The sequence below is a fragment of the Lissotriton helveticus genome, chromosome 6 (genome assembly GCF_964261635.1).
Source record: "Lissotriton helveticus chromosome 6, aLisHel1.1, whole genome shotgun sequence".
NCBI classification, from domain to species: domain Eukaryota; kingdom Metazoa; phylum Chordata; class Amphibia; order Caudata; family Salamandridae; genus Lissotriton; species Lissotriton helveticus.
This window is the reverse complement of record NC_136067.1, coordinates 932,612,817-932,632,531: the sequence shown is the minus strand read 5'-3', so window position 1 is coordinate 932,632,531 and position 19,715 is coordinate 932,612,817.

Here is a 19,715-nt window from a genome sequence, read left to right as displayed (position 1 = left end):
TGTGGCTGTGGGCCTGCTAATCAGACCCACAGCCCAGCTGTTCTCGCTCTAAATTCATACCATGTACTTTAGGTACATCACCAATTGGGAAATGGGTCACTCTTGTGAGTCCCTGTACAGTGTACCATAGATTCCCAGGGCATAGGTACACCCAAGGCCTACCAGGGGCTGCAGCATATCTTTTGCCACCCCTGGCTGGACATCCAAACTGACACAACTGGCTGATCATTCAGCTGGGGGCAAGGTCGTGTAATCACCCCTTGCTTAGGTATAGTATTCCTATACCTACCATTATATATAGACACATATATACCTATAAGTCACTCCTATGGCAGGCCTTAACAATCCTGAAGGCAGAGTGCTTGGTTTTATGTGAGACGAGGCTCTAGCATGAGCTGAGCCTGTCTGCAGCTTTCGGAACCATGTCCTTATAGCGGTTCTATGATATAGCCATACCATATACTCTTAAGTGCATTATAATCCTCGCGGTTATTGCCAACTTTGGTTTGGCTTTATCAAAACATGTCGTGTAAGGTGTCATACGCTTTGTAATACTACCCCCTCGCCAGTTCTGGTGACGGGGGTAGCATTCCACCCTTCTAGAGGGAGAAGACATGTTGTTCCTGTTAATCCCGGTTAAAGTTAACCAGAGCCTCAGCATCACAAAATGGATGCTGCTGCCACAGACACAAGTCTGACCTCCTGCTGCTGGGAGTCCTTCCAGCGAGGGAGGCTTAGACAATAGGTTTCCTGTCTTGGGGGGTGCTAGCACCACCCCAGACAGGCCATAGTGTATTGGGGCAGGGAGGGCTGAATGAAATGAGACACTGCCTGGGGCACACAAGGTGTCCCATGCATAGCCCGGTTCAAACCAGTTGCTGGGGCACTCCAGCCCCACCTCTGGCCCGAAACTGGACAAAGGGAAAGGGGTGTAACCACCCCCTTCCCTGGTCCCACCCATAGGAGGGACCTAGCAGGTAATCCAGCCCCTCAGATTAGTATATAGGTAGGAACTGAGTCTAGAGACTTTAGATTTATCCTGAACTGATACTTGAAACGAAACTCTGGACCTTCGACGATCTACTTCACAGAAGACGACTGAAGAATTTCCCTTGTGGTCAAGGAGTGACCACCCTGTGCAAACAGGCACCATCCAGCGATCAGCGGTTTACTTTGTCGACTCTCCTGCCGGAGCCCGAGCACAGAGTCCGACGAGAGCCAGACTTCCAGACTTCTCTGACCCCGATCCACAGTCCCTGCAAAGCTGAGACCCGTGGAGGCGACGAGTGACGTGGGACTAGCCATCTTGAAAAGCCTGCTCTTTGCTACTTGTGCAGCTTCTGAGGCACCCTCGAAGTTGTGCATTGGGGATTGAGAAGCCCCAGCCCAGCATCATCTGCACCGAAGATCAGCCCTCCACACGCCACGAGTTCTGCATGGGGCCCTTCTGCATTTTCCTGCTCGACGCGTCTGTCCGGTTACTTGCCCGTTGGCTAGTGGCCTCTGTGACGACGAACCTTTGAATCTACACCGCCTGCCTGGTTGCTCCAGGTGGGCCCCTGCTTCCCTGCAAAGGAGAAGCCCCATAGACCTTGCTGGTCTAAACCTAAGCGAATATTCGATTCCTGCGTGGGTTGCATTTGCCAAGGCCTGTTGACTCCAATCCGGACGCCGATGCCGCCAACAGCGAGATCCTTCGTGGGACAGTCCATATCCAGCTCCTGGTCGTCGTCGACGCCTCCTGGTCCACGTGGCTGCAGAGTCAAGCTTCACGACATCACCTGATTGCTTCGCAACATCGCCTTGTTCCTTCCTGGTTCCTTCCTGGTCACTGGCTAGTGACCCAGACTCTGTCCCCTCTGCTTTCAGGTACTCTTCATCCTCGATCCGCCCTTGGATCCAACCGGACACTTCTCTCCTGGTCGCCTGCAGCATCTTTCTTCAAGGCTCCATAGGATTCAGCGACGAAACCCAACACACTTTGACACCTATGTACCCGCTTCCTTTGTGTGAGGTAATGCGAGTACTCCGGTGCTCCTGTGGGTATTAACTATCCTAGTGTCCTAGTTTTCAGTGGCTTTCTCCTAGTCCATCCGGAAGTGACCTAAAAGAACTAGTTTCTAATTCTTTTGTTCTTATTATAACTCTATGGTAACTCGCATGTGTGAATAGACACTGCACACGCATCCCGTGGGCCTCCTGCTCCCTAACTCTTGTTAGTACAGCATAGCCCCAGCGATTCCCTAGGCCTATTCTTTGTTCGTGACGTGGTTCTTATACCACTATTTTAGTATATGGTTTTACGTGCCCCTAGAGCTCTACGGTATATTGTGCAACTTATTGTATGGTAATTGAGTAACTTGTTATGTGCTTTAGCCTCTGACCTCATAAAGAAGTCAGAGGGGTTGTGTTTATAATAAATAGATATATATTTTATATATAACCTGTGTGGTGTCCTTTCATTTGGTATTCAAGGGGTTACATATGGTAAAACAGCTGGCTTCACATGCTCTCTGAAGTTTTAGCCTAAGACTGCTTTGTCCATGCTACCACTAGGATAGCTGGTCTATAAGGTTGACTTTACAACCATTACCATAAGGGTTGTTCGAACTGATACAGGGTGCCCACTAGATTAGTGGACATCACATATCGGGCCAACTTCTCACACGCATACTTTTGAAATTTATTACGTGTACCTCTTCATACTGTACAGTGCAGTTCTTTTGCTATTGAATAAAAGTGCTCTAGTGAAATAAGTCAACTGTGGTCATATGTAAAACAGGATGATAACACAAGGTTTTGGAAATACACAAACCTCTCCCATCATTCGTGCAGCCTCTTTTTCAGTGCATTGAAAAATAAAACAAATACAAAGGAAATAGCTGTGGGAAACAAAAAGCAGCGTGCTAACAGTACAATTTGCCACCCTTCCAAATAATCAGTTCTCATCCCCTCCCACTAACCTTTCTTTCCCTGTCAGATGCAGTGTGACATCCTTTGTTATTGTAGTTCCACTTCACTCCCATTCACCCTGCATATCTCACGCTGCACCCAAGCACCGACATGTTTATCTGAGGGTTCTGGTGGGGCACCGTGACCTTGGCACGAGAGCAAGGCGTAACTACACACGAAGCGCGTTCCTGTCACCTTGTTTGTAATCAGCATGCTTTGCCTTGAAAGGTAGTGCAACACTTTCATCTCGCGAGTTTCTATAGTTCTTCTCTGTCGCTGGATTGAACCCTCGTAACAACCATGTACTACGCAGCCGCAGCGTCACAGCCGCATTGCACGGTAGTTACTGGATGACTTCTGCCAGGTGAGCTGTGAGGCGCTCAATATCAAGACGCACTCGCTTTACTTTAGCTGTGATTTTCCTGCGAACGCGCCTGCGGATTACACAAACTGTAGATTACTCCCCCAAAAAGCTTTTAATAGCTCTAAAATATTTTTTTTACGAGATTTGGTAATGCTGGTGTTTTACTCTTAAAGTAGACACGGAAATCAGAACTCGCGGCACAAGGCCCACACTGAAGCACATATCCTTGATAACTCAATCACTGGACCGACCTCCCTTCATCTGTGGTTCAGCAGTCAAGAATCCACTGAACCCCAAACAGATCAAGAGTTCTGACTGTTCAGCCAACTGCTGCTTGAGTGATTCAACAGAAGGCAGCTCTGCAATGGACCTGCCTCGGCCATAATGAACTGTTAGCGCTGTGATGGGGCGGCCGACACTGCAATCGATGCTGCCATTCATCTTCCACTGCGATAACTGCACAGTGGCATGAACAGGGCCATTTTTGTGCTGGTTTCTATTGCACGAACTCAAGCCAAAGGTATTGGAGCAATTTACATGAGCACCAGTTGCATTATGCAAATACTTTTTTATGCACGTGATATGTCCAGCTTCACAGGAAGTTTAGCCAACGCCAAGACTTTAACCTGGTTCCCCAGTTCCACGGTCTGCAGCTGTGGTCGTTACGCCACATCCCATCCCAATGCAGACACGGACAGACATCTGCGGTACAAACGGGAGGATCATTCCTGTTGTGGCATTATAACTGCTGCAATAATACTACTACTGCTATAAACGCATTGCCGCTTCTGAAATGGAAGCTCTCCTGTAAAGGCAACTTACTTTTGTCATAACACCATCAGCTACGCTAAACTGAAGTTCAAAACCAAAAAGAACATGACAACTGTTGGATTTTGTCTGCCCCCTGGAAAAAACTGATTTGCATCCTATGTTCTTTTTAACTATCGTGGCACACATATGGTCCCCCCCTACAGTGTACCTGTAAGTGAGGCCAAGTAATCTATCACACAGATATCGACTTCTAAAGAGTTTCAACTGATGAAAACAAACATGCAACTACCGCCGCATAGCGTTTAGTAGCAGAGATTAACAAACGGAAGAAAACACAGAGATAAATGTGTTTAACCCTTCGGTGGGCGTGTGCGGAGGACAGTCACGACTAGTCATAAATCACCCACACCGCGGCGGAGTTCCAGCCGCGGTCAACGGGATAACTAACTTTGCAGCTAGCAAATGTTTATACGATGGATGCAAGATCGTTAGCACCTTACCTGCCCGCAAAAACGGTATTACTTCTCAGGATGAAAAACTTCTTTAGCAAAAGCGTCTTCCTCGTTAGTTTTTTTCTGCATGCCAGCTCACAATCACACACAGACAGCTCCAAGCCTGTGAATACCGGCCCTGGGAAAGCAACATGCGAGCAGTACACCTCTCCTCGAAGCCTTCTTTGGTGTAGTCTGTGTTTCTAGCAGCCCCAGATGAAGGGCTCTTAGGCAGGGATGCAGAGCGTACTGCGAACACCGGCACCTCCCACGGTCTACTCTGACCTCGCAGTGAAAGGGCCTCTCACTCAAGCATTTCAGCTATTTCCAAGCACAGACTGTGCCGCGGAGGCCTTTTTTTCCCTGCTGGTGATTCATCTCACTGTAGGAAAACACGCTGTACTCCACCTCACTTGAATACTTCCCTAACAAGCGGCACTGAAAGTGATCGCAAAAGCGATCGTTATTGTAAAAAAAAAAAAAACACGCTCGCGAGTGGTGCGCGCACGCCACTGCGAGCCATATGTCTTCAATTATCGCGCCCGTGTCTGGGCACGATAATTGAAAACATATGGGCTTTGGTGCACGTAACAGACACCAATAGGCCGTGGGCGGATCAATGCGCCCGCATTTGGCCTATTGCGTGCTCTGGTTAAAAAATACACGCACCGAAAGCCCAATAACAGAAGAGCAAACTAAAAACACACGCACGAGCGTGTACAATTCCGGGGTCCATTTCAGAATCCCGGACCAAAGGACTCTCGCTGCGCGGACACTGCTGTGCAGTGCATCGCTAGGCGCGAGACCTAAAAACAAGCCACCGGCAATAATACCACAAGCATGTGGTGGACATCCGCTACAGCCTTAACATTTCCCACCAATCAACATTGTGCATATATTAACACAGCAAACCATGACTAGGTTCAACTCCAAATCACCTTATTGTGAGCTGAACATTGTTCTAATGGACTATCATTTCAGAGGCTAGTGATGTGAGTACTGCCTGAAATACAAAGAGGGCTATCAACTTAAACAAAACTGGCACAGAGGTAATTCATTTGGGTCACCAATAATGGAAAGTTACAAATGGTAACAAGTGATCCTGGTGAACATGGCCTTCCTTCTTAAAGATAAAATTGTCACTGAAACCAGGTGCAGCTAAAATGTATGGAGAGCAAGACGTTTCTCAACGAGGCATGTTAATGCAGAGTAAAGATAAGAGATGGGCTGAAAAAGAGTAAAAAGACAGAAAAACAAAAAAGAGGAAAATTTGAATGTGCTTATCCACAGCAGATGGAAATAACTCTCCGAGAAGATGGTATCTTCTTAGGACTTGTCAGCTAAAGATAGGTTAAGGATGTCCTGAGAATGAGAATAAGCAGACGGGGAAGAGAACACTGGTACGTATTAAAAGAAGCCCACAATGTATTTTTTCCGTGTGATCATGAAGAAAATTCTAGATTTTGTTAAGGACATGAAGCAAGCATTATGCTGCTCTATTTCTTTTTCTATTGACCGCAACAATGAAATGGTACCTGTCCCATCCACCCTTGGAAAGAGGACTTAAAACTAAAATTAAATTATCATGTTAACCAACAGAAAAATATCGAATTTGTACCTATTAACCCCATCAATTTCTTTGTGATGCCGATGGTGTTTAATTCCAACCATACCTCCAGTGCACAAAAATCTACACAGGCTTCGTGTCTGAAATAAAATAACCAACTTAAGAGTGGATAATTAGTAAGCATTATAACCTGAAAAGAATATATGATAGAACCATACAACACACACTATTTTTAAACAAGGGTCCAAGGGCAAGTTTAATGACCCGAAACTAGATACACGCCCCTTCCAATAACATTAATAAACAACAAGTATCTAGGGGTCAGACGAATAAGAAAGAGTAAAGAAAGGGACTCGACTCAGAGAATGCCAATGACAAAACAAGTATTAGTTACTAATGAGTGGAAAAACCAAGTGGTCCATTCCATTAGATAAACGTGGACAAATAAACATGGGCAAAAGTAACCTCGAGGGTAGGTGAAAATTTCCCATCAGTTGCCGATCTGTTCCGCCATTTTTCACATCATATGGGTTCTCCTTGCCCAGGAGACAAGATGTCCACAGTCCGAAGAATATAATAAAAACTGCGAAAACCCTATGACTAGTATTTCAGCAAATTGGTGGTGCAGATATTAAATAAGTGTAAATAGGCAACTGAAAAAGCAGTGCAGAAAGTGTAAGTGGTGATAAAATAAAATTGGATAACGCTGAGTAGAAGTCTAATATTAATATTTTCTCTCAGCTCCTCCAAGTCTAAAATAATGTGTAGCAAAAACAGATTTAACAAAATATCTGTTCAGCAAATAAGGTCGACATGTTTCTGCATAAGTGGGGAGCTAGCGCAGAGGAACGCCGGGAGACACTGACGGTTAGATCGGTGCTCCTCATTACCTGAGCTGCAGCCAGGTGGGGTGAAGCGCCATCCCCACAAGTATTTGGATTGTGGTGGATTATTCATCCTGGAATCTCAGGTGATATAAATTTTAAACTTCAATTCTTTTTCACTCATTATACAGCAGTAGCAACATCTAGGTCCTGACGAATGCAGTGGCATATCAGCCACTTATGCAGAAACATGTCGACCTTATTTGCTGAACAGATATTTTGTTAAATCTGTTCTGGGTCCAGTTTGGTCACCGCATGGGCTGGCTTCTTTTCCAGGGCAGCAATGTTTTATATATCCTGTCCTCCATTCTCCTTCATGTAGGTCTGATAGACATTCCAGCAAGAATCTGTTTTTTAGTCCTTGTCTCTGGATGAGTTGTCCAGCTCTTCTTCTCAGCGTGCCAAAGGTTCAGACTCTTCATCTGTGGCCGCCTGATGACAATACTAATGATGGTGATATTAACGGGGTGAATAATCATTCCTACTAGAAGGACTCCTCAGTTTTGGGCCAGCTGCTAAGGAGGCCTAGCACAGCTTACTAAAAGGATACATGACCTTTGCATCCTCCTCTGGGGACCATTGTTAGTAGCTGTACCTATTTTTTATAACATGCTGGATGCTTCTACTGGGACCTCCTAGTGAATTGGCTTGGGTGCACCATGCTTCTGAAACTGTGACTTAGGGAATACACATAAGGAATTCCGAGGGGAGCTCCAAGTGAGCCTGTGGGCAGGGTTTGCATTATGTGAGCCTCCAGTTTATGGTAATTTTCCTTTTTTACAAATTTAGCTGAGAATCCCATCCCAGCAATTGTCAAGACACTGGCTATTCAAGGAAAGGACAGATGATGACGGAGTGGCAAAGGTCACTGGATGGTGCTGTAAATCCCACAGCGCCTTCTCTGTAATGCAGCATTTTGGAATGATTGTGATTCCTGTAAAAACTGAGTAGTTCCTCGTACTCTGCTAAATCTTGAAAATCTACTTCATTTATTGTGAGGCAAAACAATTGGAATTAACAATAGTAGCACAGGCGTAAGCAACAAATACTTCCAGTCGGTATTGTTCCATTTAAAATTAAAGGTACGGAGGAGCTTGGCGGGCATCCGAGATGGCCGCGTGAGCACAGCGCTCCCCGGACCCCCGCCGCTCCCGGCATAATATCCTGTATGAATCCTGATTTTTCGCGAGGATTTATATAGAGGACGTTGGGCTGATCTACCTGGGCCTTTCAGAAATTGATTTGGACACCGGGTGCCTGAGTTATGATGAATTGAACTTTTGGGCTCCGCCCTTGAGGTGCGCCCGGGACTGGGTGAGGTTCGGTGGCCGTCTTGGAGTTGAACAACAACGGCAGGGGGATTTGACTGGTGGGTCCCCTTCTTAAGTTTCGGTTTCGATTCTGCCTCAGACTGGGACATTGGTGAGAGGGTCGGGCCAGAACTGGTGCCAGGACACACGTCGGCTGTCGGGCCTTTGGCTGGACTATTTTCCTCGTTTGCTGCCTCTATCCTAGTGATACCCCTCTGGCGGTCCTTTGGTCCCGGGGTCTCCATTTCTGGTGCCCGGTCCGTTGACCCTGCTGAATCTTCTTGTGACGCATCTTCAAAGTGGCGGGCAGAGGGGACCGGGAGACGCGCAAGACGAAGACACCTCTGCGCGGGGGTCCGGTCCAATCTAATGTTATGGACCGTTATACCCACTCTAAGGGGTCCCCCGGAGCTGTCCTGCCCGGTCCCAGTGCGTCTGACCACGTAGTGGATGCGTCGACGGAGCCCTCCTTGCAGGACATCATGGGCGCCATTTCTGGCATGAGGGAGTCAATAGGCCAACAGTACGAAACCTTGGCCCACAAACTTGACACTGTGGCAATCGAGGTGAATCTGATTCGTGCCGATCTCTCCAAAACGAACGAAAAGGTGAAGTCATTGGATATCAAATCATCCAGCCTCACGACGGACGTCTCTGAGATACAGACGGAGATTGGCAATCTCCGTAGGGTGAACGATTTCATGACCCGGCGCTTGGAGGACTTTGAGAACAGGGCACGTCGCTGTAATGTTCGCGTGGTTGGTGTGCCGGAGAACCCAGAACCCCACTCGGTTGATCTCCTGGTTGAAGACCTGATCCAGAACCACCTATCTCCATCTGGCCTTAGTAAATTTTTCACAGTGGAGCGTGCACATCGTGTTCCGGGGGGCCAGGGTAAGCCAGGCGCCCCGCCGAGACCTATTGTTGCGAAGCTTTTCCACTATAGAGATCGGGACGCTATCCTGCAGGCTTCGCGGGTGAAGGGCCCGGTGGCCTTTGAGAATGCCACGGTGAATTTTTATCCGGACTTTTCCCAACAGGTCCAGAAGCAGCGGATGGGATTTCGTGGTGCCAAGAAGCGTCTTAGGGACATGGGGATGCGTTACTCTATGCTCTTTCCGACCAGGCTGCGGGTTGAGTATAATGACCGAACTTTCTTCTTTGATCGGCCGGATGCTGTGAATGACTGGCTGGACTCCCTGCCTAGCCGACCTCCTGAGACTGAGTCCGATGCCCACCCAGGCGGTGCTGAAGGTGGTGTAGAGAGCTGAACATTTTGTCTATACCTGGTGCCTTGTTTTGAATAACTTTTCCAGGGGTGTATGCCTATGTTCCTCTACTGCTTATGTGTTTGATGTATGTTCTTTTTCTCGTCATGGGTCTTGATCGGGGGGCGGGTGGGACGGAGCCTTTCCTCCTCCGGGGTCTTTGTGTAGAATAGGGGTTCTTGGGCGACAGGCACACTGCAGGTTGGGGTGGCTTTTTAGCTTTTTGCAGGGGTGCAGGGTGGGGGGTGTTTTCTTGTTATTTGGGGGGAGGGTGGTCGGGAAGTTTTTTTGTGTGTTCTGTTTTCAAGGCGACTTTATCCTGTATTTGAAAATGTTTTTGGTGTCATGCTCATTGGTGGGGGGTTTTGGCTTTGTCGGGTGGGATGGGGGGTAGCGGGTTGAGATTTGTTTCGTGGAACGTTAACGGTCTGGGAGATCGTATCAAACGAAGTGTGGTGTTGAAATGTATACGACGTTTATCTCCTGATATTGTTTTCCTGCAGGAGACTCATTTGGTAGGCAATGTTTGTCATGCAATGAATAGGTGGGGCTATCGCCTCATGGCACATTCGGGGTTTACCTCGGGTTCTAGGGGTGTGGGTATCCTTGTTCGGGCTTCCCTCCCCCTAGCTATTGATGATGTGATTCAGGATGACCGGGGGCGGTATGCTGTCCTTGTGGGTCGCTATGAGGGTCGTGCCCTCTCCTTATTCACTGTTTATGTTCCCCCCGGCTTACAGACTTCTACCTTTTCAGATTTGGGCCGTGTCTTGTTGGACCTCCCTGATAGTACTCTCTTTCTGGCTGGTGATTTTAATTCGGTGTTCTCTGGTCTCCACGATCGCCACCCCCCTAGAGATACTCCTGCGGCCCAACAGTGGTTGGGTGGATTTTTGGATACCTTTGGCTTGGTGGATTGCTGGAGGCTTTTGCACCCCACTCAGCTTCAGTACACCTTTCATTCTGGGGCCCATGGGAGTCTGTCTAGGCTGGATTATTTCCTGATGCCTGCGGCTCAGTCACCAGCGGTGCGTGAGATTGTACACCTACCCAGGGGTATCTCTGACCACTCTCCGCTCTGGCTTCGTTTTGAGGTTGGAGTGGAGGCAGTGGGCCGGGTGGCTCCCATCAATCCGTGGTACCTTACCTCCCCCGAGACCCGCAGCCTTTTGCTTAAATCTTTGGACGCGTATTTTCTGGATAACGAGGGGTCTGTTTCCTCAGCTGTGTCCCTATGGGAGGCCTTTAAGACGGTGATTCGTGGGCAGGCCCTCTCCCTTATTGTTGAAGCTAAGAGGGCGAGGAATAGAGAGGTGGTGGATCTTGAGGGAGAGATTGCTGCATTGGAGGATGCTTTGGAATCTGGTGTCACGTCTGCGAAACTCCATGCCCTGGGTCTGAAACAATTTGCCTATAAGTCCATGGTCACAGATGCTGCTAAAGTGATGTTTCGGGAGCAACAGGGACGTTTGTATGATGTGGGTGACAAAGCGGGTAAATTGCTGGCATGGCTGGATAAGAAGGAGAGGGCTAATCGTGTGGTACCCGTGATTCAGTCTTTGAGTGGTGAGAGTGTGACAGACCCGATTGGAATAGTTGACCGTTTTGCTGAGTATTTCCGTGTGGTGTATACCCCTGTGTCTGTGAGAGATGTGGCTGACTCTCGCCTTCTATTGCGTGATATAGCTCTGCCCAGTGTTTCCGATTTGGATCGTGTGGCGTTGGACTCCCCCTTTACTGTTGATGAGATAGCTACTGCCATCCGTTCACTCCGTTCGGGCAAAGCATTGGGCCCGAACGGGTTGCCAATTGAACTGTACAAATTGCGTCCCGACAGGGTGGCTCCGTATCTTCGCGCCATGTTTCTAGAGTCCCGGGAACGGGGTATTCTCCCTTATGATCAGCGACTGGCCACGATAGTTGTCATCCCCAAGGATGGTAAACCGCGAGATCTTTGTTCCTCCTACAGGCCCATATCCCTGCTAAATGTTGAACCCAAGGTATTGGCGAAACTCCTGGCGTCCCGCCTCCTGACGGTCATTAGTGGCTTGGTCCATCCAGATCAATCCGGATTTATCCCGCATCGCAACACGGCTCTGAACCTACGTCGTCTTCACGGTGCGATTGCGAGGGCGGGGCTTCTGACGGAGCCGGCCATTTTGGCATCGTTGGATGCCTCAATGGCTTTTGACACGGTGGAATGGCCTTATCTTTGGGCGGCTCTTGAGAAATTTGGTTTCGGGCCTGAGTTTATTGGTTGGATCAAGTTATTATATGCGGAACGTCTGGCACAAGTAGTGGTCAATGGTAGGGTTTCGGCTCCTTTCACCCTTGGTAGAGGTACCCGTCAGGGATGCCCCTTGTCTCCGTTGCTTTTTGCACTCGCCCTGGAACCATTGGCTGCTTGGCTTCGGTGGGAACCTTCGCTCAAGGGGATTCGCTGGTCTCCGGACTTTGAGGACCGCGTTTCACTTTACGCGGACGACATTCTTTTATATCTCACCTCCCCGTGCAAATCTCTGTCTGTTTTATTTGACGTTCTTGCTTCCTTTGGTGCCAACTCAGGCCTCGTTATTAACTGGGCCAAGTCCTGCGTGTATGTTCTTTCGGGTGTTTTGCCCCCGTTGCCGAGCAGACTTCCTATCCAGGTGGTCCAGTCTGGCTTCAAATATTTAGGGATCTTTATTACGTTGGACTCCTCGCTCCGCTTTGAGCGTAATCTCCTCCCCCCGTTGCTTAGATTGCGACTGGATGTGGCCCGTTGGCGTAAGCTTCCTTTGTCTCCTCTGGGCAGGGCGGCCCTGTTTAAAATGATGTCCTTGCCACGGTTCCTTTACGCGCTCCAGAACTCCTATGACGCAATCCCCAAGACCTATTTCCGAGAGATCGAGAGTCTTCAAAGGCAATTGATTTGGGACGGGCGTCCACGTATTGCCCTCGCGAAACTCACCATCCCTTGGTACGACGGGGGCATGGCGCTCCCCGATATCAAGCGATATTACTGGGCTTCCCAGTTGTCTGCTATTAATCACGTGATGTTTTCACCGGGTCGGAATCCTGCGTTCGAGATGGATAGACTTCAGCTGCCGGGTGGGGACTTTAATAGAGCGCTTTATTCTCGATCAGCCGGGCGCCATCTTGTGGGCCCATCCAGGATTGCAGTAACTGTATGGCGAGCCGCGAATGTGAGTTTGGGATGGGAGGATCGACTGACGCTGGCGACGCCGCTTTATGCCTCGGAACGTTTGGGCTGTCTCTGGTCTACCAAGGGTTTCGACCGCTGGGATATGATTGGGATTTGTAAGGTGGGTGATGTATGCTCGAAAGGTAGTGTGAAGTCGTTCCAGGCCCTCCAGGCGGAATATGGTTTGAATGGTAGGGAATTTTTTCGTTATCTGCAGGTCCGGCACGCCCTCGCCTCAGTTTTGACTCCTGATGAGGCCCTGCCCGAGTCTTCCCCCCTCGAAGATCGTGTCCTTGATGGGCACCTGCCTGATAGCACTATTTCCCTGATCTATAAGAAGCTGATCAATAATCGGGCGGACTTATTGGCCCGACTTCGGGAGGCTTGGGTCAGCGATGGGTTGGAACTGGACGACGAAGATTGGCAATCGGCACTCTCTTCTCCCAAGGAGGTAGCCATTCCTGCCCGTCTCCGTTTGGTTCAACTTAAGATCCTTCATCGAGTGTATGTCACTGGTCCGCGTCTGGTGACGATGGGCTTTTCCTTGGATGGGTTATGTAAGCGTGGTTGTGGGTCGAGTGCTACCTTTTTACACATTCTTTGGGAGTGCCCGGTTGTGGCGGCTTACTGGACTGCTGTGCTTGAGGTGATGACTGACTTGACTGGTGTGGCCCTGCGGCCGGAGCCTCGACGATGTCTGTTGAATGTGTGGGAGCCCACTGACTACTCTGTGGCCCAGACCAGATGGGCTACCTTGGGTTACATGATTGCGAAACGGGATGTTGCGCAACTCTGGGGCGCTTCCAGGCCCCCTGAGGTCTCGAAATGGGAGGATAACATGGACTGGTCCATGTTTCGTGAGAAGACTGTTTATGTGGCCAGGGGCAGACCCAGGGCGTGGACGAAGATTTGGGGCCAGTGGAATGAATATCGTGGGGATATCTGTACCCCTCCCCTTGTAGGCACTGCTGAGGTTATCTTATCTCCCTAGGCGAGCGTTCCCGGAACCCTTTCATGCTGTTTTTTGCATTTTCGATTCTCCCCGCTGCTCCCCTTCCCCCCCGACCTTGTTGGAGCCTCAGGGCTCTGGGTATGTTCTCCTGTTCGTGGACCATCCCCTCCGTTCTTTGGGCTGACCTTAATTACCATGCATTCGCCTTTTTAGTGTTTGTTTTGCTTTTTGTATAAAATAAAAATTCAAAATGCTCTGTGACATGTGGGGAGTAATGCTTTGTGCTGGATTTGTACCTGACCACGGGTGTACATTTCTAATTCATGCCTTGTGCCTTATTATTAGCGGCCAGCCCGTGAGGTTGTAGGCCCATTCTTGTATTTTTCTATGCTTGCTCAAATAAAGGTTTTTGAAAAAGAAAAAAAAATTAAAGGTACAATAATTGACATACAATCCATACAGGGCAAAACACATTTGTCTCTTTTTCACTCTAATATGAATTAAGCTTTAACATATACGCATTATATAAGGCAAAAGAAGAGCATTTCAGCCGCAAGAACATATAAAACCAATCCTAATTTGACACATTGGTCACTTTCTTGCTCTCCTAGCTTGTGAGTAGTGCTTCGCTAGCAGGCTGCTATCTACTAATCAATTTTGTCATGTAGCATGCACTACTAAAAAAAATGTAAGTAGACAATCCCAAAAAGATAGTCAATAAGATTTCCCTTGGATCATCTTTTGTTTCGGGGGGAAACAACCTGAGACACAGGTCTCGTGTTGGTGAGGTCTTCAGTGTGGTCACAAAGCCAGTCAACTGTTGACTTTTCTAGGGGCGTATGTACAAAAGCATTTTTGTGGTCGCAAACAGCCTCATTCACTGAATTGGGCTGTTTCCAACTGCAAAAATGCTTTTCCAAATGTACACAGTGTAGTGTCCCACAGTCAGTCAGCAGTCTAGTGTTTCTTGTATGCCCTACACTAAACACCCACCCACCACTGATGTCACTGGTCAGGTGACACAGCTCTAATAAAAGGGGCCGAGCCCATGTGCTCTGGGCCAGTTGTACCCAGTAGCTGACTGTGTCTGCGTCAGTCCTTTCTAGCAATGAGGGCCCAGGGCCCCCAACATTACATTGGCGACGAGGAGGGCGGACGCTAGCCACGCGTGCCGCAGCTGAACATCCCCGGGAAAGAAGAAGGGAACTGCCCATGTGCAGGGCACCCCCTGGGGAAGCGGCGCCGGCCGCCGAGAGGCCCGCGGGGCGTGTGCTGTGCCCCGGGCCTGAAAATCCATGAGGAGGTGACCGGGAGTCCACCCCGCACCTCCATGCCCAGCGTGAGCCTCCCGGCGTGAGGAGAAAGTACAGCGGACCGACCAGAGCCCACCTGTGCCGGCCGCAACCGAGCGCCACGTGGAGGCGCGGCCCGAAGTGCCGAGGAAAAGGAGCGGACCGACCGGAGCCCACCCGCGTTGGCCGCGACTGAGCCTCCTGCCTGTGGTGAAGAGAGAGCCGTGCAGAGCCCACCTGCATCGGCCGCCACCGCTCGGTAAAACCTCCGCGGAGCCCACCCGCGTGGAGGAGGAAGGCCCGTCGGCCAGAGGTGAGGCCGAACGCTGAAGATTGCCTAGGGGGCCGCGCAAGCGAGAAGCGACCCCCTCATGACTGTGCACCGAAAGCGGAGCCCACCCGCTATTAACTGTACACATTGCCCCGTAATTAAGCAGGATTCGCGGAGCCCACCCGCAGCCTGCCTGCAGCGTGCCCCCGCCGCGCGGCGTGTGTGGAGTGTTGCTAGGCGCTGTAGGCCGACAGCGGAGTCCACCCGCGTGGCCATGGTGCCCGAAAACGAACATTAAACGAAGCAGCGCCAGCGGAGCCCACCCGCGGCCTGCTGTAAGCGTCCTCTCTCCCCCGACCCGCGCAGCGTGTGAGCAGAGGAGCTGCCGCGGGCGGGGAGAGTGAAAGGAATGAAGCGGAGCCCACCCGCTGCTAAAGTGAACACGGTGCCCCCAAACAGTGCAAACATCATCCCGGCAGTCAAGCAAGGCTCGCGGAGCCCACCCGCGGCCTGCTAACAGCGACCCCTGTCCCGCCGTGCTGCGGGTGTTTGAGGCTATGGCGGGGGGGTGACGGATCCCCCGACATCAGGAACTGCAGCGGAGCCCACCCGCGCAGCAACAGAGGCCGACGGATATGAGTGCCCACCTCGCAGTAAAGAGGAGCAGTGCCAGCCATTTTCCCCCACCGCGCAGCGTGTGAATGAGAGGCTGCTGCGGGCGGGGGTAACAAGGAGAGAGACTACACTGCCCAGGGGAGTGAGTGAACCAAGCGGAGTCCAACCGCGGTTACTCCGAGCAGCGCTGACCCTCACCCCACCAAGCATATAAACTATTAGCGTGTGTGCCCAGGATCACTGCTGCATATAGACAATTAAAGCGGAGCCTAGGCCCACCGCGAACGGCAGAAAGCTTCTGAAATAAGAAAGGGAAACTCACTGTGGTGAAGGGGAGCCGTCCTGCACTCCGGCTCCTATACTCCAACCCCCTGCGAAAGCCAAGCAGGAAAACAAGCACCATAGAACCGAGCAAAGTTCCAGGAAATGAAACACAACAGTGAATTTGCCTCACGAATCCCTGCAGAGCCATCTTGTGGCCGTTTTGAGCAACTTCGCCCTTTAAGTAAAGGAACTGTCACAAAGCTGAGATGTGAGGAACACGAGTTTAAGGGACTCAGGGGAAATCAGGCAGAGGCAGTCCCAGGCTGCTGTAACCTACAGCAGAAAAACCAAGGCATTTTTACAGAAGCACAGCAATGCCCAACCAAAAGAGAGAGTGACACAAACACCAGAAGCGCAGGAACGCGCCAGAAGCGCAGGAATGCGCCAAAACCTTCAAGAACATTGCCTCACCAGCAGCGCAGGAACGCGCCAAAACCCTCAGAAACGCGCCAGGAGACAGCGCAGGAACGCGCCGGAAACTCCAGGAACCCCTAAGGGGACGGCGCCGGGATGCGCCAGAAGCGCAAGGAGTGAAGGAACTCCACACAACAGGACCGAACAGCACTGCGCAGGTATGCGCACAGAGTGAAGGAACTCCACACCACCACGACTGAGTGACGCAGGGATCGCGTCCTCGGAGACCTGTCAGTAGGTCACAGCGAAGATGACTCGCCAGAAAGTCACCGCCAGATGCGGACCAGTCAGTTGGTTGCCCGGAAAGAAAAGGAGAAGATGACCAGTCAGGTGGTCGCCCAGAAAGAAAAGGAGAAGATGACCAGGCAGTTGGTCACCCGGAAAGAAATGGAGAAGATGATCAGGCAGTTGGTCACCCGGAAAGAAAAAGGAGAAGATGACCAGGCAGTTGGTCGCCCGGAAAGAAAAGGAGAAGATGACCAGTCAGGTGGTCGCCCGGAAAGAAAAGGAGAAGATGACCAGGCAGTTGGTCACCCGGAAAGAAATGGAGAAGATGATCAGGCAGTTGGTCACCCGGAAAGAAAAAGGAGAAGATGACCAGGCAGTTGGTCACCTGGAAAGTAAAGGAGAAGATGACCAGTCAGTTGGTCGCCCGGAAAGAAAAGGAGATGATGACCAGTCAGATGGTCGCCCGGAAAAGAGAAGGAGAAGATGACCAGTCAGATGGTCGCCCGGAAAAAGAAAGGAGAAGCTGGCAGTCAGAAGATCACGACTGCGAAGACACGCCAGAAGATCAAAGGCATAGTAACTGAATAGATCAAGAAGAGGTCCATGGACGGGACCCAGAAGAGGTCTGATGACACCGACCTGAAGTAAAGAAGGAGCGACAGGAAGAAAGGTGCGATGCCTGGTTTGGCCATCGGAAGAAGAGAAGGCGTGTCCTAAGGGTAGGACGCAACCAGGGAGATTCGTGTGGAGTGCACGCCATACAGAGATGGCTTGGGTGGTTGAAGCGTGAAAGGAAAGGTGGAGAAGAAAGGAAGAGAGTGCCACTAGAAGATCACAAGAAGTGAAGAGGTGTGACCAGTTAACTCACACACCCATCAGAAGAAGATGGTGACATTTACCAGAACACCGGAGTGCAACAGAGAACAAGGCCTGGCATGAACACCGGCGGCACAAGTCAAAGATATCCACCTACAAGCCATCCATCCATGTGGCGATCGCAGAAGAGGGCAAGTTTGGACTGTTGACAACAATTCTACCTTTGGGGTTGAGCGGAAGATTGAATGGCGAGAGTGCTCACACATCCGGCTGAGGAACTGACCACTCCACATCAACCCGTGGCAGCCCAAGAAGCAAAGGCCTCAAGGGACTCTGGTGGCAGCTAGTCCCACAAGAGAGAAAGATCCACAACAGTGCGTCTGCAAGACCCATGGAGAGGAAAGCTTCACGTGCAAGACTAGAGTCAACAGCGTAACCTTCAGGTGGAACTCGGACACAACGGTGAAGATCGTGGAGCGCCCCGCTCACGGCCCGAAGGCTACGGTGGAGCAACATGACCGACAACACCAGTCCAGTGGAAGCCTGGCAAAGAGGTCCTCCCGGACATCTTGTGAGAGAAGAACACCGGCGAGAGGGACATCCTAGTGAGAGGGATGTATGCACCTACTCCTTTCATCTGCCCAGAAATACTTTGAAGCCTGCCCAGAGACACCACCAAGGACCAGGACTGAAGAGGAAAACCGAGAAGACAAACAATACTCGGATCATGTCACCCTTCTATCTAAATACAAACTGTCACCAGTGGTGCCAAGCAAAGGCAAGACACAGAACCATGCAACAATAACTCATGAGTCCTGAATGCAGTAACTACACCATCTGCGACCTGCAATCCACCTAAGAGACTCACTTCAAGTCATAGAGTCCAGTGTTATATTGTATGTACATTTTCTTTCCCACAGGTTTGAACTTTGTCGTGGGGTTTTGCGAACTGCACTTTTTCTTCCACAGGTTGGACTTTCTTTTGTTTTCATTTTCCCCCAAGTTTGGGAGGGATGTAGTGTCCCACAGTCAGTCAGCAGTCTAGTGTTTCTTGTATGCCCTACACTAAACACCCACCCACCACTGATGTCACTGGTCAGGTGACACAGCTCTAATAAAAGGGGCCGAGCCCATGTGCTCTGGGCTAGTTGTACCCAGTAGCTGACTGTGTCTGCGTCAGTCCTTTCTAGCAATGAGGGCCCAGGGCCCCCAACATTACACACAGCACAAATTTCAATTCAGTAATGTTACTGAATCGTAATTTTTGTTTTGCGATTCAGTATTTGGAAGGGGAATGTTTAGGGTGTACCTCCCAAATACCGAATTGCGTTGCTATGTAAATATTTGGCGACTGAATAACGGCCAGATAATATTCCTTTTTTACTGAGACCTCAAGGGTGATGGTAACCTTTTGCGAAGAGGAAGAGGTCCGGGCCGGGTCCCTATGGGACCCTTTCTCCTTTGTGAATGTTTTAACAAATATTTTTTTAAGAGCAAGCAGTGGCCCGAGGGACCACTTCCTACTCTTAACAAATGAAACTTAAAACGTTTCATTGTATTTTTTGAAGCACCTCTCATTTTCCTTTTAGGAAAGTAGGCTGCATTTTTTAAAGAGTGCTTTATTAAAAATCAATACAGACATGGTGGTCTGCTACCACCAGCAGGCCACCATCCCTGTGATGGCAGCAATTCCTAATGGGTCACAAATTGCAACCTACCTCATTAATATTCATGAAGTAGGTCTATTGCGACCCCATTAGGAATCGCTATTACTAACTTGTACATTTTTGTGAATTGGCAGTTGCGATTTCCTGATTGAAAATTGCACAGAATCGCAATTAGAAACTCAAATTCCTAAATCCTGTATATATGGTGCAATGTAGTTTAGCTATGGACATAAAAAAAATGAACAAATTATCTGGTGTATGTATCGTAGTGTGGTATTTTGAACAGCTGTCTGACGCATTATTCAGAGCGAGACTATATCGCTCATCACTATATTTACACCAGTG